This window comes from Pan paniscus, chromosome 7 (genome assembly GCF_029289425.2).
Source record: "Pan paniscus chromosome 7, NHGRI_mPanPan1-v2.0_pri, whole genome shotgun sequence".
In the NCBI taxonomy this organism is placed as follows: Eukaryota; Metazoa; Chordata; class Mammalia; order Primates; family Hominidae; genus Pan; species Pan paniscus.
The window spans coordinates 87,407,013-87,428,839 of record NC_073256.2 but is presented as its reverse complement, the minus strand read 5'-3'; the positions used below and the strand labels follow the sequence as shown (position 1 = coordinate 87,428,839).

The following is a 21,827-nucleotide window of genomic DNA, read 5'->3' as shown; positions in this document are numbered from 1 at the left end:
GGGATCATTCACATTTATTTTGTTTACGTCTTATTTGACATTACCATTTTCCAATCAGTGAAGTAATATTGAAACATATACCTTATGTCCAAAAAAACATCATTTTTTGGGATATGGAAATACATTGTCCATTTAGAGTTTTTTTACAGCAAGCAGGTGGTCAAGGAAAATAACCTGATAAGATTAATGAAGGCGATATTAAACTATGCATGAAAATAAGAATTATAAACATGTACTACTTAACAGAAGATCTTAACTGATAAGATTTCACTACAGTGTAACCTTTCTTTTTCCTAACCCTGGCCATTAAATATGCCCAGAATAGTAATTGCTTAGCTATCAAAAGCAATTTTGCTGAAATCAGACCCAAGAGCATGCTGTTGACTTATGTATATCTTGAACAAGTTGAAATATTTGTCTCTAGATCAATTTGTCTTTTAGCCTCTCACAGTTCTCCCCATTCTTGTCACACAGGACTTACATCTGTTCTTACTGCCCTCTACAACCAGTTCTACAATAAAACCAACCCCTCTCATTGGAGGATGGCTGTCTAAGAAACTACCAGTCATTTATGGAAGCTCTTTTTAGTGCTCATTACATGTCAGTGCATATCAATATAGTATAAGGCATCAGGAGATCAAAATGTAAATAACACAACTCTTGCTTTTAAGGAGCACCAGTTAAGCAGAAAAAATTCCCCATCTCAATGTTGGTTCAGGAAGAGGCTTGGGTTCAAGATTTGATGAGGAGCCTGCAGGAAGAGAACTATGCCAATGGGTAAGGGAGGAAATATGTAAGATCTGGTTTGAGAGATGAGTAAGAATTGTGGTTACAGACAAGGGGAACAAGGATGAGGAACTCCCAGCGAGTGGCTACTGCATGTGGAACTACACAGAGGTGTCAAACAGCTTGAATGTGCAGGTTTGGCATGGGTGGAATACAGGGGTGAGGGAGGGAATGGGTGAAATATGCATGTAGAGGTAGACAGGGAATTGTGTATAGCAGTAGAGTGTGGCAATATATTGTATTTCATCAATTCTAAGATGCACGCATTTTCACATCCCTGAGATTGGGATGTACCTTTCCCATGATGGGATCCACTGTCGCATGGGATGTTGTTATTACCAGCATATGTAAAAACTTTGTCATAGCTATTCCAGGCTTCAGGTGAGCTATGTGCAACATGTTGGGCTAGTGCTATTAAAACATCTTTAAAAGTTTACACATAATTCAGTATTGAAACAAAGAAAGGATTCTTGTCTATGGAGAAAGGTAAGGAAACAGAGCATCAGGGCTTATGTTTTATGCTATAGAAACAATAAATCTAAAAATATTCTTTCAATAAATATAAATTTAAAATGATAAATTATAAAAAGCATTATGCCATAGTAGTACATAAAATAATGATGCATCTTATAATCAACCATAGGCTTGGTGAAATGCCTTTTTTTATTCATTTTTTGTTTTGTTTGTTTGTTGAGAATAAAATCCTGTGAAATACTTTTCTCTCCTTAAAACACAGGCAGTCAGGCCTTGTGTTGTTTATTCTGGGACTCTGTGCCCTATAGGAAAATGTTAGTAGATGTGGCATTCAGATAAGATGGGCAACCCTGAGGACATGGACACACACACAAACGCACAGATGTCTTGACTTCGTGACTTCAGGGCAAGTGGGACCTATGAACTTCCTAGACACAAAACAGACAGAGAATGAAGGGTCCTGTGAAAGGTGGTATCCTGGTCAGACTTCCTATAGGTGTAGAAGCACAAGTCCATATGGAGTCTGCGTCTGAGCTCCAAGGCCTCATTGAATGCCCTAGAGGCCATGCTCGATGTAGAGTGAATGACTTACCAGTTCTCCAATAGACTATATAGACCTAGACAACAGTGTTTTCACTATGACCAGGAGGATTGATGTTCACAGGCCTCTTCCCCCTTGTGCTTTAAATGATCTAAGTTAAGTCCTGGAATCCTATCATAATGGAAGATGGGAGGCATGAACTGTGAAGCACGAAAAATTACGGACATTGAATTTCTCAACAACCTTGGTCAGTTGGAAGAGCGGGGGCGCTCAGAGATTGATGTGATTTGATTTTTAAAAAAAATAAATGAGGCATCTCATCTGCCACAAGAATTTAACAGAAATGTATTTCTGTCACATCAGGCCAAAAAATGTTGAAAGCAGAGGAGAACCACTGATTGGAGCTTAAAGAAGGAGAGTAGATTTATTATATCTTTATATCTTCAATATTGTTTTGGCAGCAATCAAAATAATAGAAATGGGGGAAAGTAGGAATGGAGATATCACCATTCAAGTAGGATATATATTTTGCAACAGACATTGGAGAGTTAAGCATCAGAAAGAGCTTGGTGTAAGGAGGGGGTGTTTTAAGTTAGAAAGTCCTCACAAAATCTCAGAATCACAGTACGGAATGAGCTGATTGTTGTGATGATATATAATCTACACTTAAAGCAAGATACTAGTTTGTCTAATAAAGCTTGATATTAGTTACTGGCTGAAACACACTGCTTTTCCTGTCTTGTGACCCAGTCAGAATTCCAAGTAACCTGGAGAGTATATAAAGAAGGAATGGGTGTTGAGCGAAGACTAACCATCAGTTAAGACAGATGTTAAGGAAAATGACTGTCCTCTCAGGCCTGGCCCTTTGATTCAGGATGGTGCAGCTGCACATCATACAATTGTATATTAGAAGAAAAAAAAAATCACATCTTGCAAGTTTGAACTCCTGACTTTGCAGCCCTATGTCTTGGCTTTGGTTTTCTTCTACAGGTTTAGCTTGTTCTAACTTTTGGTTCCAGGTAAGAGATAAGGAACTTTCACTTGTGTATAATCTCCTCCATCTTAGGCTCAGTCCATTGGAAGACAATCCATGTTCTAATCACATGCCTATAGCCAGCTAAGCAATTCTAATACCTCCAACTCCACCCTCAAGATGGGAGGAGAAAAAAAGAGATAGACCCTAAATCAGCAACATGCCCACCAAAAGACGAATTTACAGGCAAAATCTGGCCTCCCAGGCAATGACAGCTTATGTTCAGGTGAGCAGGAGTAAGCAGTTTTTACACACAGTATCTTGATGTCCCAATAAGTAGACAGAGTCCCCAAAAAGATTATGGGAGGAGTCAGTATCAGAAATCCAGATAAGTAATCAGCATCAAGAAAATGTCAGTTCATGAATTTGTTGAATTCAGAGAAGAGGACTGGAAACGGTAAGTCAGGGAGGGACCTTGTCCTAGGGAAAAGGGGGGGCTCTCAACCAGGGGTAGGATTAGGGACTCAGGAAGAGAACCCAGGTCAGCAAATCAGGTAAAAGGACTAGGTACTGCATCTCAGGAATAAGATCAAAACACAGTATCCCACCAGGGTAAAAGGTGTTACTAATTATCAAGGGTGACTTGACCTTGGACCAGAATAAGGGGCTAGAACCACTGAAGTCTCTACTAATACAACATCTTCATCATCATTAAACTTTTATCATGTGCTAGGCATCATGCTAAGTACTATACCTACATTGTCTCATATAATCCATACAATAAACCTATGAGGCAAGTACTATTAGCACACTGATTTTACAGCTGAGGAAACTGAGTTACAGAGAGGTTAAAAAAAACTTCTAAATGGAGTAACTGGATAGTATATAAAAAAGTAAATTTGGATCCATTTTTTTGTAGTATACTCTATGCTGGGTAAATTCTAAATATTTCAGATATTTAAATATAAAAGTAAAACTATAAAAAAACTAGAAAAAAACTAGGTGAATCCATCAGTAACCTGAAGAGACTCAAAATCCAGAAGAAATAAAGGAAAAATAGACACGTTTTATTACATAAAATATAAATTATTGAAAGGCAAAAGATACAGCAAGCAAAGGAAAAAGACAAGATCAATATTTGCAACTTATAACACAGAACAGATGATATCTTATTTTCTAAAGTGTTCTCAAAAAAGGAGAAAAAGATTAAAATCCTATAGAAAAATGTGTTTGAAATGAAAACATAGAACACACAGAAAATAAAATCCAAGTGCACTTTAGCCATACAAAAATAGGCACAACTTACCCATAGTAAGAAAACTGAAATTAAAAGTATACTGATATTGGTAAAAATTCAAAAGTTTGAAAATACATTCAAATGTTGGTGCACTCTCATATGTTCATAGATGAATGTAAAATGATATAACCATTTGGAAGGAAACTTGTAGCCTCTAAAAAAATTACATACTTTAATTAGCAAAGCCATTTTTAGAAATCTATCCTACAGACACAGTGGGAAAATACAAAAAGACAAATGTACATGGCTATTTATTACTGAATATGTGAAACAGCAATGACTAGAAACAGACTCAAGTGTCCATTACTGGGGGCTGGTTGAATATATTAAGGTCTATTCTCATGGTAGAATACTATGTGGTGGTAAAGCAAGCTTGTCCACCCCACCTTATTTTGTTGTTGTTGTTGTTGTTCTGTTCTATTTTGTTTTGTTTTAGACTTTTAGCAGCCTCAAGCCAAGATTTTTAGTTTCTGTCTCTAGTGGTAAGCAGAAAAGAGGGATGAGGAAGGGGCTTTACTGACACAAACAGAAACAGAAACTAAGAATCCATGACTGTATTTCTCCAAGAGTGAGGATGAGGGAGGTATATCTATATGCTACTATGGAGTGAATATAGTACTAAGTGCAAAGAGCAAGGTGGAGAAAATGTGAATAGTATGTACCTAATATCTAAGAAAGTGGGGAATTATGGCAGGCCAAATTTTGGTCCCTTGAATATGTCCCAGTTCTAATTCCTGCCATTTGAAGTAGTTACTTACACACCAAAAGGGCCTTTTTAGATCTCATTAAATTAAGGACCTTGAGACGGGAGATTCTCCTGGATTATTTAGGTAAACCCAAGGTGATCTCAAGGGTCAAGATGGAAGCAGAAGAGGGGAGTCAGCAGATGTGTCTAGGTAAGAGTGCTCAGAGAGATGCAATATTGCTGACTTTGAAGATGGAGAAAGGGGTCCATTAGCCGAGGAATGTGGGTGGCCTCTAAAAGCCACAAAAAGCAAGGCAATGGAGTTTTCCCCGGAGTCTCCAGAAAGGCACACAGCCCTGCCAACATGCTGATTTTAGCCCAGTCAGAACCACGTCAGGACTCCTAACCTACAGAACCGTAAATAACAAATGTGTGTTGTATTGAAGCCACTAATTTTGTAGTAATTTGCTATGACAGAAATAGAAAAGTATACAAAAAAGAAAACATAAAATGAAGAGTGGTTATACATAGGGGGAGGGAGAAAATAGAGTAGTCAGGGATAGAAACTAGACTTGTTTTACAGACTTGACATGGACCATGTAAATATTTTACATACTCACTAAAAAATTAAGGTAAAAATCTATAAAAATAAAAAATAAAATTAAATAAGGGAATTGGTACCATAATCACACAGAGATTCAAAGTGACTTAAAAACACAGTAATTTGCCAATGATTCCTAATATAATATATCCTAAAAATGAAAAAATCTGCAAGATAATACCTTACACCAAGCTTGTCCAATCCACAGCCCACAGGCTGCATGTAACCCAGAACAGCCTCGAATGGAGTCCAACAGAAATTCATAAGCTTTGTTAAAACATTATGAGATTTTTTTCATAATTTTTAGAATTTCATCAGTTATCATTAGTGTTAGTGTATTTTATGTGTGGCTCAAGACAATTCTTCTTCTTCCAATATGGCCCAGAGAAGCCAAAAAATTGTCTTATACTATTTTTGCCAACCATTTAGTTGGCGGTAATTTTGTTTATTATTATTCTGAGAATATTGTAGGTATATTGTGAGATAAAGCAAATGAGGAATATTTGATATTCTATTTTTCTGTGTCAGATTCTCAGCATGAGGAAAAGGAGATTCAGATTAAAGATCAAAGAGGTTAAATTAAAAATGCTATTGTCTTCAATTTGAACTGGAAGTATCAATCTAAACTTATGATAAATTCTATTTAAAACAATTTTTTTCTAACTGTGTTTACTGAAAACACCCAGGAATAATGGCAAACCCAGTAGTAATGAATACTCTTAGTGCCCAGATTAAAACCTCCAGTAAAATTTTCCATTAACAGGGCCCAGAATTTCCTGGAGATTTCAATGATTTCCAGGTCTCAGCAAGAATTGTACATAATGAGTCTGGATAAATGTATCATGCTACATAGAAATGAAGCTATAAAAGATGACTAAAGTTACGTCCAAGAACATAGGGATAAATTCAAAGAGTCACCCACTGGGCAAAAATTGGTAAGTATAAATAAGGAGAATAATTACAAGAGGGTTGAAGTACTTCAAGTACATTTAAATATAGGAGTTTCTAAAGATAAACTTACGGCCATTGCTAAATGATGTTCAGATATCAACTCTTTATTTTGGGCACTGATTTTTTTCTATGCAAACCGTATCTTTGGATAACCCAATTGCAGATGAGAGAAAGTTTCTCTTTACATAGCTATTTCAGCTAATAATTGAGGAGGTAATGATAGTGTAGTATATTACAATTTTTATCCATTGTGAATTAGTGGGTCTAACCATAATCATCACTGGATGTTAATATCACCAAAGACAGAGAACCAGAAATGTGTCTGTTGATGGGAGAACACAGCACTACCTAGGAAGTACTTTTGCCAAAAATCAAACTTGAATCTGATCAAGCCTGTATATACAATGCAATGTACCAGGGAATTGGATAAAGAAACATGCTAAGTGATACCACAGTTCTGCATTAAGCAAAATTCAGATGATGGAAAACTACAGGACAAACAATTCAGTTTCTTCAAAAAATAAATTCCAAAAAACATGTAATGGGGGAGAATATAAATTATAAGACACTTAAGATATTTTAGTAATTACAAAGTATAGATTTTATTTAGATCCTTATTCAAGAAAATATAAAGAAATCAAGAGATAATTGAAAATTTGAACATTTACTGGATATTGATCAAATTAGAGAATTCTAAACTTTGTCAGGCAAGATATTATGGTTAGCTTTTTGTTTTTAAAAGCTTTGTCTTTTAGAGATATACTAAAATATTTATTGATGAATTTGTTTGATACCCAACATTTGCTTCTAAATAATACAGGAAAGGGAATGGATGAAAGTAGAAATGAAACAAGACTGGCCATGAGCTGATAATTGTTCAAGAACAGTTATGTAAACATAAGTATTTTAGGGTTTGTTATATTGTTAGCTATACATTTTAAAAATATTTATATTACAAGAATGTTTTCCTTTTAAAGAGAATATATATACACACACATACATCTACATGCATGTATATAATAACTTGTATAAGTTCTCATAGTAAGGAATGAAGCTGAAATTCAAATTATGATCTAATTCCAGATTCCCTGCTCTCGACATTGAATACAACATACTGCCTCTAAGCATGGATGATAAATTTTCCTTCAGTGTCTGTCAACGCATTCCACCTCACCAACCTATCAGTGGCAGACTCTAAAAGATACAGGATGTCTTCCCTGATGGAATTTCTGATCCAAGTCGCAGAAGATGCAGGTAGTGTCTATGGCTCTGTGTCATACCACCCACAGCTGCCTCAAATCAGGTGATGTCTTTCTAGAGACAATGCATTCTTGACCCCTGTGGTTCCCCAATAGCTGGTCTACTGTGGCCCGGATCTTCCAGCAACACTATCTAGACAGCTGTGTCAGGACATAACCAGTAGGTTCCTGCAGCTGGCATAAAGGGTCTGAGACGTCAAGAGGGAGGCTGGGGAAGGTTTAGAGTCTATAGTGATAAGTAGCCAATTGTAGGCTTTCAACTGGAGATGGCTGTGGTCAAGGTAGGCAAGGGCACAGCTGTGGGGCTGTAGATAGGACACCACCAGAGAGAAGTGAGGAGATGGATGAGCCTGATTTACAGAGAGGAGATAGTTGCCCTCTCATTTCTTCTTTCCACGTGTTAGGGATAGTTGGGACCAGCAGAGGGTGGGGCACAAGGGCCTGATGAAATCAGAGGAACAGTTAGGGGATAATAAGATCAACACATTTCTGATTAAAGCAGAGATAAGGGAGTCAGACTTGCCTATGGGGCTCTTTTAACACCAGAAGCCTTTTTGAAATTCGGGCTGGTTGATGATAGTACAGAGGGGTGAACTGCTAACTACAAACCTAGATTAGTGAGCAAGTAAAACAGTCCATGATAGGCCAGATTAATGGGGAGAAAATGGCTAAGTACTCAGTCTGTTCTTATACAAGGCCAGTATATCTAATTCAAAATGTTAAAGATGAATAGTCAGTGATTCACATACTTGCTCTACATGGCATCCAAATGTTTGCCATGGGATAGACCAAACATCTGGATAATTAAAAAACTCTATTTCTCTATTAGTTAGTTGTTTTGGTCCCTTGGAAGACACAAGATCACTAAATCGTACAGTCAATAATTGCAAGGCAAAGTAGCACATGACTTACAAAAATCAGAAACAGACTATATCACAAAACACACCACAAGAGGGAAAAGAGGTTCTTGATTTTCAAAGTATAGTTCATGACCTCACAGCCTGGGCATCCCCTAGGAGCTTGTTAGATATACAGATCTCAGGCCCATCACTAGACCTACTGCATAAAAACCCATTCAACCACCCCTGCCAGGCAATTAATCAGCAATTAAGGCATAAAAGCTCTCCTAGAGCTTTCATCACCACCAGCCTCACAGCTACCATTTATTTCGCACTTACCATGGGCTAATACTCTGCTTTACATGAATTATCTGATTGCAACCATGTAAATAAATCACTATTATTATTCCTATTAAATTAACTAATTAATTAATTTTTAATTTTTATTTTTATTTCTTGAGATGGAGTCTCACTGTCACCCAGACTGGGCTGCAGTGGCACGATCTTGGCTCACTGCAACCTCCGCCTCCCAGGTTCAAGTGATCCTCTCACCTCAAGCCACCCAAGTAGCTGGGATTACAGATGCACATCACTATGTGCAGCTAATTTTTGTATTTTTACTAGAGATGAGGATTCATCATGATGGCCAGGCTGGTCTCGAACTCCTGACTTTAAATGATCTGCCTGCCTTGGCCTTCCAAAGTGTTTGGATTACAGGTGTGAGCCACCATGCCCGGCCCTATTATTCCCATTTAAGAGATGAAACAGCTAATTACTCAAAATTTAAAGCATGGAAAAATTACATGGCTTACGGATGGTAGAAATGGGATTCGAACCCAGGTCCTTAGAATGATAAAATATGAGTTGTTAATTACAATTTTCTTATTCTCAGAAATAGTAGAAACACCACTGGTAGCATTATGTTTAATGATGAAGAATGAATATGTTATGGAGACAAATGGAAAGATTTATCATCACCATCAAAGAATCTTCAAAGGGAGTTAAGACCAGATTTAAAACAGTGAAGGAAGGCAGAAAAGGCAAGACACAAAAAGAACTGTCAAGAGTCTTTCTTCACTGATTATTTTAACATTAAAAGATTCCATGTTCCACAGAAATATTTATCTGAGAGAAAAATAGAATTAACAATTTATGTTTCATCTGTTTTGACAAATACATAATTGCCCTTAGCCTGGTAAGGATTTTCCCTGTTGTCCCAAATGAAAACTGACTAAATGGGACATGAGTTTAGAATTAATCCCTACTGTAGTTGGGATTTGCTACAAAGCAGCTGTTTCTTATTCTTATTTCTTGAGGATCATGTGCTGATTATGATGGACTTATTAAATGTCTTCAGAAGGCTATCGGTGAAGCTGTTTTTGGCTGTTCATGAATAGTTCCTGAGTTTTATCACAAAATTTCTGACTGATTCTCTTGATCTAGGAGTGGTTTATATTAAGTAACTGAGAGATAATAATCAGAAAGAAATAGCATGTCTTAAAATCTAAAACAGGGCGATTTTAATCAGTGTCTTTTAATTTAAATTACTTTTAGCTTACTTTTCAAAGGAAAATTCCAGATTTCTAGCGTTCATAATTCTTTTCTTTTCAAATATTACTTTGAAGTGTGCACAAAACACAGACCGTGGCTACAGCAGCATGACATAATCACAGGTTAAAAAAAAGAAGATGTTCTGTCAAAATGACTTCCTGCCAAAGTCCAAGGCAACCTAAAGCCTTCTGAACAGGTCTATTCTCATTCACAAGCTCAGCAGTAAGGGGACTTTTAAAGCACCATTCCACTAAGAGCCAGGCAATTTCTTACTTCGGGTCCTAAAACATCTTATCTCCATTTTTTCCTAACTCTCTGTTGCTAACATTTCACTTTAACTCTTCTTGCTCTCTACCCTATGTGGAGGACTTAATCCAGGCAGTTTCTACTTTGCCCAGGATATGGACTCTGGACTTCCCTGTATACTACTGTGTTTATTCACCATTTTTCTGCCATGGTAGTCTTTTTACATAAAACCGGTGAAGGAACTTTTTCCCTAAAAGGATTGAAGGAAGTTGTTTTGTTCTTGGAGACCACTATGACAGTCCAGTGGCTTCCTTCTAGCTGGGCTGACCACAATCCAAGTTGCCCTGGCTGAAACCTCTGTCCCCACATCAGTGCATCAGCATACATACTTTTTCTGGTAGAGTGGTCTCCACAAAGATCAGCTAGCACAGTGGAAAATGAGAATTATTTGCTTTGAAGAGGACCTTGTCCCTTTGAAGTTTCCCATAATTTAAGGGTAATATGTTTCCACCACTGCAGACAATTGAGCTAGAAACTACCTAGAAACTCAGTTGATTACAGACAGGTGGTGGATCTCTCCTTTATTTGCAAATTACTATTTTTAAAAATTTTGAAGAGGTATAGTTTAAATATAGTAAAATGCACGGATCTTACATTTACATGTTGATGAAGTTTGACAAATTATGTACCCAGGAAACTACCATCCAAATCAAGATACAGAACATTTTCATCATCTTATAAAGGTTGCCCTGGGGACAACCATTGTTCCCATTTCTATATAAACGGAGTCCCACAGAATGTGTTTTTTTTGGGTTTCTTTTGCTCAACATGATGTTTTGGAGACTCACCCATGTTTGTGTGTAAAGGTAGTTCGCTTTTTTATTGCTGATTAGTATTCCATGGTGTAAATATATCATCATTTGTTGATCCATTCAGCTACTGATGGATACCTGGGCTGTTTCTAATTTTTTACTACTATAAATTATGCTGGATATACATGGATATTCATGTATAAATCCTTTTGTAGACATCTGCTTTCATTTCTCTTGGGTAAATACCTACGAGTAAAATTGTTGAGTCACACAATAGCTGTAGGTTATCTTTATTAAAAACTGCCAAACTAAAGTATACCTCCAACAAAAATCTAATATCCAGAATCCATAGGTAGCTTAAATAGTCAACGAGCAAAAAACAACTCCATTAAAAAATGGGAAAAGGACATGAACTGACACTTTTCAAAAGAAGATGTACAAGTAGCCAACAAACATATGAAAAAAATGCCCAGCATCACTAATTATCAGAGAAATGCAAATCCAAACCACAATGAGACACCATGTCACATCAGTAAGAATGTCTATTATTAAAAAATCAAAAAACAACAGCATTGTAACACTGTCCTTGCCTTCTTGGAGCTTACAATCTAGTAGAAAAGTTAGAAATTAAACAAATTAACCACAAAGATAATAAACATTTCAAAGGCAACAGAAGTAAGGGATATTGGAAGTTCACATAGGAAGACAGCTTCACATTCTGGGTTGACAGGGAGCAGGAGGAACAGTGTCAGAGACTGCTTCCTTGAGAAAAGTACATTTTAGATGAGTCCAAAAGGATGAATCCCACTCATCCTTAGGCAATAGGTAGAGAACGTGTGTTCCATTCAGATTGAGGAAAGTGTTGGAGAGGTACATTTCAGGTGGAATTACCTGTGTCCACATTTTGCACTATACAACGGGACCACTCCAGCTTGCTACTATGGCCCATTCAAGAAATTGAGTAGGGGCCCAGGGACCTCTAGTAGTCTTGTAGAGTAATTTTTTTTGTTGTTCTGCAACTACCTGAGACGATTTTCAGCATCCTCCAAAAAAAATACTGTATTTTCTTTCTATCTCAAATACCCTTGAAACATCATACCCTTGATTTGTATATTTTACTTATCTTTTCAAACTGATAAAATACCAGCCTGGTGATGGCAGATAAATTGTCCAAAAGGGCAGGCTTCATCCCTTGCACTGGGTCCCTCTTTTTACAAGTAACTGCCAGCCTACTTATTAATATAATTTTTGACTCACACTGTGTACTTAGTCACAGCTTTCAATTATTCTCCAAGATTAAGAACTCAAATAGAAATCTTTTCAACTCTACAATCATCTATATAACACCATCATCCACAGAGTGTCAGCGAAAAACAGCAGGCTCTTAAATTACTTTGATGTTGCTACATATTGTACCAACAGCCAAGTAAGTATAACCCTAGAGTTTTGGTATATCAACATGCTTTATTCCTCCGCATGGAACACACTATACCATTGCCATTATTGTTTCTACTTTCACTATTTACTTGATTCCTTTACAACGCTGATATCCTGGATTGAAGTCAGTGGGTAAGCCAACTACAGAACTCCAATCAGATTTCAAGGATACCATCCAGTGTATTAGGGACCAGAATAATGAGCAACTTATGATGGCAAGAAAAAATATTTGAGAGGGAGATGCCATACGGCTATTCTAGAACATACATAGAATGTGCTGGTGGTGGAAGCTGAAAGTGTAACACTTAGAGACTTTCAAGTTGGCAGAAGTGATCACGCTAACAACCCTCCAAGCCAATTTACCCTCTCTTCTATTTGCATCTGTTCTATATGTCTAATGGAAACTTAGCCTGCCCTCCTTATTAGACCACATATTCCCTGACTAGGGAATCCACCACATAGAGAAGGAATATATTGTACAGGAGATATTGAAGTCTCATCTGCAATTTGTGGTGAAAGCCACAGCCCTAGTAGTAGTAATGGAAATATGTCTCTTTCCTGTAGAACACTCTAAGGCTTTCCACTAGGAAAACACAGGAAACATCTAATCAAGACTTTAATTTTCTATTTCCCCTGCCTGCACTTGAGGACCAATCTCATCAACTCCCCTATCTATTTCTGGCTGCTAGTCCAAACCTGTTAGTGTGACAGGATTGAAGAGAAAATTTGTGAACAAAGAATGGAAGAAATCCTAAACCATGCAGAGCATAGGTAGAATGAGACTAAGGTAATATTCAATGAGATAAATGTCTAAGAATTTGTCAGAACTGAATCAGGGTAGAAGCCCTTAGATTGAAAGGGTAAACTAGTTGGATAACAGAATAAAGAATAAAAACTTACAACCAGACATAATATATTGAAAATGCAGAATCTTAAGGATAAAGAGAAAAATCTTAAAGGCTGCTAAAGAGAAAAGGCAAATGACATACACATGCATAATAATAATATTGGTAGTGTTCTGGCAACCTAAAATGGAATTATATATAACTAAACCATAGTTCAGGTGCAAAAGTCTGTTATACATAAGCCCTCAAGGAAATAATTTTTAAAGGATGATTTTAGCAAAAAGAAAATGAACCCAAGTGCAAGACCTAATAGCGAGCAAAGAAATGTGTAAATCTAAGTATTGACTGCAGAAAAATAATGTTATATCCATTAGGATAACAAAAATATTGAAACCAATAGTGAGGAATAAAAGGGAATCATGACTATTTAAATAATTCAATGGAAGGCAGGAAATAGAAACAAAAGAAAAGGTCAATAAAGGTATATAAATAGAAAGCACAAATGAGATTGCAGAAACAAATCCAAATATATTAACAATCCCAGTGAAAGTAGACAAGTTACATTTGTTTGATAAAAGACAATGGAGTCACAGATGGAATTTTTCAAAAATGTAGTAATATACATATATATATATTTTTAAGAGACAAGCTAAAAGATAAGGGCAAAAAAGAAAAGAATAAAAAAATTAGGATTATTACATTTTGGGTTAAATGCCCAAATATATATACTATGTATGTTTATCCTGTATATATATACATACACACTATATACACACACACTATACACTGTATGGACACTATGTAAGTATGTTGTGAAATGAACATTCTTCTATAAAGTTAGTAAGAACACAGTATAGTACAACTGTAAGTTGGCAAAATCAAGTAAAGGTAAAAATGTTGACACTCAAGGATTCAGAAATTCCACTTCTTGGTATGCAGCATCAAGAGATTGTTGAACATGTACAAGGGGACTTATACAAGGATTTTCTTTGCAATAAGGTAGCAATGACAATTTGAGAATAAATCAATGTCTATCAATAAGGCAAGGAGTAAATAAATTGGAAAACATTTATAAAATGATACAGAGCAATCTATATCTATACTAGTGTCTTCTAACCAAGGAGATATAAGATATCTATACTTATATCTATACAACAAACCATAAGGATGAGTGAAATTAAAAGCAAAATGTAGAAAGAATTAAATTATTTAGGTAAAATTTTAAATAAAATAATAATATACAGGGTTGGCAAATGCATATATATAAAGTACAATTATGAAAATGTGAGTGAGTGGTAACCATGATTTGAGTAGAAGGGAGAAGATGGATTTAGGGAGAGATGAAAACAGGGTTCAATTACTATTTCCTTTAAAGAAATCAAAAGCAAATATGTTTAATTAATAATGCAAAATTTTTATCTAGGTAGTAGGAGTATACTAGACTTTTATCCCTCTGTAATATTATACCAGTGGTCCTCAACCTTTTTGGCACCAAGGACTGGTTTCATGGAAGACAATTTTTCAACAGAGAGGTTGGGTAGGGGTGGTTTGGGGATGAAACTGTTCCACCTCAGGCATTAGTTTCTCACAAGGAGCACACAACCTAGATCCCTTGCGTGTGCAGTTAACAGAAGTGTTCACACTCCTATGAGAAACTAATGCCTCCACTGATCTGACAGGAGGCGGAGCTCAGGCAGTAAAGCTTGCTCACCCAATCAGGCAGTAATGCTCACCCACTGCTAACCTCCTGCTGTGCAGCCCAGTTCCTAACAGGCCACAGACCAGTACCTGTCTGCGGCCAGGGGGTTGGGGACCCCATTCCATATGATGTTAATTTCATGATGAAAAGTAATAGGAATAAAATCCCATTTGGAATAGCAAAAAACATATTACTAAACAATACGGTGACTGAAAGATGTGTGTTGAACATTGTTGATGCTCTATAAACAAAGAATCCCCTTGAAACAAACCTCTTATAAAATTTATATCTTACAAATAAAAAGAGAAACAGTCTAAATATGGTTAACAAAGGGTTAAAATTTTTTAAAGAAATTCAGGTGAATGATAGGTGAAAGAAATAAACTAGATATATGTTTCATTCGTGTCCGTGTGAAGAGACCACCAAACAGGCTTTGTGTGAGCAACATGGCTGTTTATTTCACCTGGGTGCAGGCGGGCTGAGTCCGAAAAGAGAGTCAGTGAAGGGAGATAGGGGTGGGGCCATTTAATAGGATTTGTAAAGGAAAATTACAGTCAAAGGGGGTTTGTTCTCTGGTGGGCAGGAGTGGGGGTCGCAAGGTGCTCAGTGGGGGTGCTTTTTGAGCCAGGATGAGCTAGGAAAAGGACTTTCACAAGGTAATGTCATCACTTAAGGCAAGGACCAGCCATTTACACTTCTTTTGTGGTGGAATGACATCAGTTAAGGTGGGGCAGGACATATTCACTTCTTTTGTGATTCTTCAGTTACTTCAGGCCATCTGGGCGTATACATGCAAGTCACAGGGGATGCGATGGCTTGGCTTGGGCTCAGAGGCCTGACATTCCCGACTTCTTATATTAATAAGAAAAATAAAACAAAATAGTGTTGAAGTGTTGGGCCAGCGAAAATTTTTGGGGGGTGGTATGGAGAGAGAATGGGCGATGTTTCTCAGGGCTGCTTCAAGCGGGATTAGGGGTGGTGTGGGAACCTAGAGTGGGAGAGATTAAGCTGAAGGGAGGTCTTGTGGTAAGGGGTGATATTGTGGGGATGTTAGAAGAAACATTTGTTGTACAGAGTGATTGGTGATGGCCTGGATACGGTTTTGGATGAATTGAGAAACTAAATGGAATAACAGAAGGAGAAAAACAGGTATAAAAGGTCTAAGAATTGGGATGACTCAGGATATCTGATTAGAGAGTGCCTAAGGAGATTCAGCATAGTACTGCCAGCAAAGATTATTTATTTACTTCAAGAGTTAAGAGTGGCAGTTTGGGGATAGTACCAGGAGATATCAGATGTGATGGCTTGGAAAAACAGTGTAAACTGGCAGTGTAAACAAGAGCAGGACATGTGTGAGTAGTTGAGAACGGTGAATAGCAGTATGACTAGACAGAAGATAGTAGGGATGACAACTTTTTTGGGGGGCACAGTCTAAGTTGGTCTGGTGTCGAATGAGACTGGGGCCTAATAAAAAGGAGCGTCTATACAGGAGCTTAAATGGGCTGTACCCTGTAGCATTCTGAGGACAGGCCTGAATTCTGAGAAGGGAAAGTGGTAAAAGTATTGTCCAGTCCTTTTTAAGTTGGTGGCTGAGCTTGGTGAGGTGTGTTTTTAAAAGACCTTTAGTCCATTCTACTTTTCTTGAAGATGGAGGACCATAAGGGATATAAAGGTTTCACTGAATACTAAGAGCCTGAAAAACTGCTTGGCTGATTTGACTAATAAAGGTTCATCTGTTATCAGACTGTATAGAGGTGGGAAGGCTAAACTGAGGAATTATGTCTGACAGAACGGAAGAAATGACTGCGGTGGCCTTCTCAGACCCTGTAGGAAAGGCCTGTACCTATCCAGTGAAAGTGTCTACCCAGACTAAGAGGTATTTTAGTTATCTGACTCAGGGCATGTTGAGTAAAGCTAATTTGCCAGTCCTGGGTCGGGCAAATCCTCGAGCTTGATGTGTAGGGAAGGGAAGGGGCCTGAATAATCGCTGAGGAGTAGTAGAATAGCAGATGGAACGCTGAGAAGTTATTTCCTTGAGGATAGATTTCCAAGATGGAAAGGAAATGAGAGGTTCTAAGAGGCGGGCTAGTTGCTTGTACTATAGCATAACCTGACTTTGCTGGTGTGTGGCAATTAGGCCTGGTGGAACCGCCATCAATAAATCAAGCGTGATCAGGGTGAGTCACAGGAAAGAAGGAAATCTGGGGAAATGGGGTGAATGTCAGGTGGATCAGAGAGATAGAGTCATGGGGGTCAGGTGTGGTATCAGGAATAATGTGGGAGGCCGGATTGAAGTCTGGGCCAGGAACAACGGTAACTGTGGGAGACTCAACAAAGAGTGAGTATAGCTGAAGGAGCCGGGAAGCAGAAAGTATATGCATCAGGTATGAGGAAGAAAATAGATTTTGGAAGTTATGAGAACTGTAGAGAGTGAGTTGAGCACAGTTTGTGATTTTGAGGGCCTCTAAAAGTATTAAAGCAGTGGCAGCCGCTGCACGCAGACATGAGGGCTAGGCTAAAACAGTAAGGTCAAGTTGTTTGGACAGAAAGGCTACAGGGTGTTGTCCTGGCTCTTGTGTAAGAATTCTGACCGCGCTAACCATGCCTATGAAGGAAAGGAGTTGTTGTTTTGTAGAAGGTGCTTAGGTTTGAGAGATCAGTCAGACACAATTGGCAGGGAGAGCATGTGTGTTTTTATGAGAATTATGCCGAGATAGGTAACAGATGAGGAAGAAATTTGGGCTTGATTGAAGTAATGGGGGCTGTCTGTGAAGCTTTGCGGCAGTACAGCCTAGGTAATTTGCTGAGCTTGATGGGTGTCAGGGTCAGTCCAAGTGAAAGCGAAGAGAGGCTGGGATTAAGGGTGCAAAGGAATAGTAAAGAAAGCATGTTTGAGATCTAGAACGGAATAATGGGTTGTAGAGGCAGGTATTGAGGATAGGAGAGTATATGGGTTTGGCACCATGGGGTGGTAGGCAAAACAATTTGGTTGATAAGGCACAGATCCTGAACTAAATTGTAAGGCTTGTCTGGTTTTAGGACAGGTAAAATGGGGGAACTGTAAGGAAAGTTTATAGGTTTTAAAAGGCCATGCTGTAGCAGGTGAGTGATAACAGGCTTTAATCTTTTTAAAGCGTGCTGTGGCATGGGATATTGGCGTTGAGTGGGGTAAGGGTGATTAGGTTTTAATGAGATGATAAGGGGTGCATGATCGGTCGCCAAGGAGGGAGTAGAAGTATCTTATACTTGTGGGTTAAGGGTGGGGGATACAAGAGGAGGACGCAAAGGAGGCTTTGGATTGGGAAGAAGGGCGGCAATGAGATATAGCTGTGGTCCAGGAATAGTCAGGGAAGCAGATAATTTAGTTAAAGTGTCTCAGCCTAATAAGGGAACTGGGCAGGTGGGGATAACTAAAAAGGAGTGCTTAAAAGAGTATTGTCTAAGTTGGCACCAGAGTTGGGGAGTTTTAAGAGGTTTAGAAGCCTGGCTGTCAATACCCACAACAGTTATGGAGGCAAGGGAAACAGGCCCTTGAAAAGAAGGTAATGTGGAGTGGGTAGCCTCCATATTGATTAAGAAGGGGACGGGCTTACCTTCCACTGTGAGAGTTACCTGAAGCTCGGCATCCGTGATGGTCTAGGGGGCTTCTGAGGCAATCGGGCAGTGTCAGTCTTCAGCCACTAAGCCGAGAAGATCTGGGAAGGAGTCAGAGAGCCTTGGGCCAGAGTTCCAGGGGCTCTGGGAGTGGCTGCCAGGTGAGTTGAACAGTCCGATTTTCTGTGTGGGGTCCCACACAGATGGGACGTGGCTTAGGAGGAATCCCAGGCTGCGGGCATTCCTTGGCCCAGTGGCCAGATTTCCAGCACGTGTAGCAAGCTCCTGGGGGAGGAGGTTCTGGAGGAACTCCTGGCTGCTGTGGTTCAGGCGTTTGGAAGTTCTTGTGTGCTGGAGATGTGGCTGGGGTTTGTCTCACAGTGGAGGCAAGGAATTGCAACTTTTTTCTGTTATTGTACACCTTGAAGGTGAGGTTAATTAAGTCCTGTTGTGGGGTTTGAGGGCCAGATTCCAATTTTTGGAGTTTTATTTAATGTCGGGAGCAGATTGGGTAGTAAAATGTATATTGAGAATAAGACAGCCTTTTGACCTTTTAGGGTCTAGGGCTGTAAAGCGTCTCAGGGTTGCTGCCAAGTAAGCCATGAACTGGGCTGGATTTTTATATTTGATGAAAAAGAGCCTAAACACTTCTGATTTGGGATAAAGAAAAAGGAGCATTAACCTTGACTATGCCTTTGGTTCCAGCCACCTTTTTAAGAGTAAATTGCTGGGCAGGTGGGGGAGGGCTAGTCATGGAACGAAACTGTAAGCCGGACCAGGTGTGAAGAGGGGAGGTAATAAAAAGATTATAGGGTGGAGGAGCAGAGGCTGAGGAAGAATTGGGACCTAGCTCGGCCTGGCGAGGAGCAGCCTGGGGAGGAAGGGAGAGGTCAGATGGGTCTGTAGAAAAGGAAGATTAGAAAGACTCAGCGACGCTTGGGGTTGGGACTGAGGGGACAGGCGGGAGGGAAAGAAGGAAGATTTGGGATGAGTTGCACTGGGTAGAGACTAGGAAGGGACTGATATGTAAAAGAATGCCTGGACATCAGGCACCTCAGACCATTTGCCTATTTTACGACAAGAATTATTTAGATTTTGCAGGATGGAAAAATTCAAAGTGCCATTTTCTAGCTATTTGGAACTACTGTCGAGTTTGTATTGGGGTCAAGCGGCATTGCAGAAGAAAATAAGGCATTTAGGTTTTAGGTCAGGTGTGAGTTGAAGAGGTTTTAAGTTTTTGAGAACACAGGCCAAGGGAGTAGAAGGAGGAATGGAGGGTGGAAGGTTGCCCATAGTGAAGGAAGTAAGCCTAGAGAAAAGAGAGAGTAGAGAAATGGAGTCGGGGGTTCTTACCTTCCAGAAAAGTGGGAAAAGGGGTTGGGGGGCAGAGATAAGAGGTCAGGGTGTGGAAATAAGGGATTGGGGCACAGAGATATAAGAGGTTGGGCCACGGAAATAAGGGATTGGGGTGCAGAGATATGAGGTCTGGGTGCGGAAATAAGGGATTGGGACACAGAGATAAGAGGTCAGGGTGCAGAAATAAGGGATTGGGGCACAGAGATAAGAGGTTGGGGCATGGAAATAAGGGATTGGGGGTTCTTGCCCTGTAGAAAAGCAGGACTTGCCGCTAAGGGTGAAGCAGAAGGGGTTGAGGGGTACTTGCCCCTCTCCCAGAAAAGCAGAGAAGGGGTAGAGACAAGGAGAGAAGGGGTTGGGGTACTTGCCCCTTCCCCAGGAAAGTGGGACTTGCCGCTAAGGGTGAAGGACCAAGGCAGGTGTCCCTGCATGGTCTGACACCCTTGAAACGTGGGTGTATAATCAGAGAGGTGTCCCTGCAATGATTAAACACCAAGGGAAGGCTGCCTTCCCAGTCCATCACTGGCGCCGGAGTTTTGGGTCCATGGATAAAACGTGTCTCCTTTGTCTCTCCCAGAAAATGAAAGGAATTGAAATTAAGAGAAGGGAGAGATTGAAGAGTGGAAAGGAGAAAGTGGTTGAGGGACAGTGAGAGAGGTTGGAGAAGAGAGTAAGAAGAGGCCGCTTACCTGATTTAAAATTGGTGAGATGTTCCTTGGGCTGGTCGGTCTGAGGACCTGAGGTCATAGGTGGATCTTTGTCATGGAGCAAAGAACAGGAGTACAGGGGATTGATCTCCCAAGGGAGGTCCCCCGATCTGAGTCACAGCACCAAATTTCATGTGCGTCCGTGTGAAGAGACCACCAAACAGGCTTTGTGTGAGCAACATGGCTGTTTATTTCACCTGGGTGCAGACGGGCTGAGTCTGAAAAGAGTCAGTGAAGGGAGATAGGGGTGGAGCCGTTTTATAGGATTTGGGTAGGTAAAGGAAAATTACAGTCAAAGGGGGTTTGTTCTCTGGCGGGCAGCAGTGGGGGTCGCAAGGTGCACAGTGGGGTGCTTTTTGAGCCGGGATGAGCTAGGAAAAGGACTTTCACAGGGTAATGTCATCACTTAAGGCAAGGACCGGCCATTTACACTTCTTTTGTGGTGGAATGTCATCAGTTAAGGTGGGGCAGGGCATATTCACTTCTTTTGTGATTCTTCAGTCACTTCAGGCCATCTGGGCGTATACGTGCAAGTCACAGGGGATGCGATGGCTTGGCTTGGGCTCAGAGGCCTGACAATATGTATCACCATGGATCCATCTCAAAAATATACCATATTGAGTAAAAAAAGTAAGTTGCAGAAATCATGATATAATTGATATGAACGTAATACAAAGACAATAACGTACATTGTTTTGGGGTATGTGCATTAACATAAATTGGTGAAAAACAATGATGTAAGGAATACATCTCAAACTCAGCACAGTGTTTGTCTTTGGGGAAGGAACATGAAGGTTGCATATGAGACACGAAAAGGACTTAAGCTCTGTAATTTCTTTAGGAAAAATAGTTTTAAAAATTAGTGATTATTTGTTTTGATTAGCAGATGCAAGGATGTTGTATTTCTCTTTTCTGTGCTTTTAAAATTCCTCATTATTTAGAAAAAGTTTTTAAAAGGAAAGAAAAAGGAAAGCAAAGAAAAAAATAAACTACCAAAATAATCTCCAGAAGAAATCACCATGTGCGTCTCTCTATGATTGCATCATCTTTGTATATAAAGTTATAGATATGTTTTATAAATATGAATTAATTTTCATAACCTGCATTTTTACTATTAAAAATGTCAAATATTTCCTATGTTATTACATAATCTTCTACATTACAATCTTAATGA

General features: G+C 39.1%; 1 long non-coding RNA gene across 1 annotated transcript in view; it reads right to left on the bottom strand.

The window, feature by feature from the left end:
* The window catches only part of LOC106635038 (uncharacterized), a 28,832-nt gene extending 7,595 nt beyond the window's left edge, over positions 1 to 21,237 (bottom strand). Inside the window, exon 1 of the long non-coding RNA XR_001338394.4 lies at positions 20,636 to 21,237. This is a non-coding gene — a long non-coding RNA (uncharacterized LOC106635038). The remainder of the gene's footprint in view (positions 1 to 20,635) is intronic.
* Between the last annotated feature and the right edge of the window lie 590 nt (positions 21,238 to 21,827).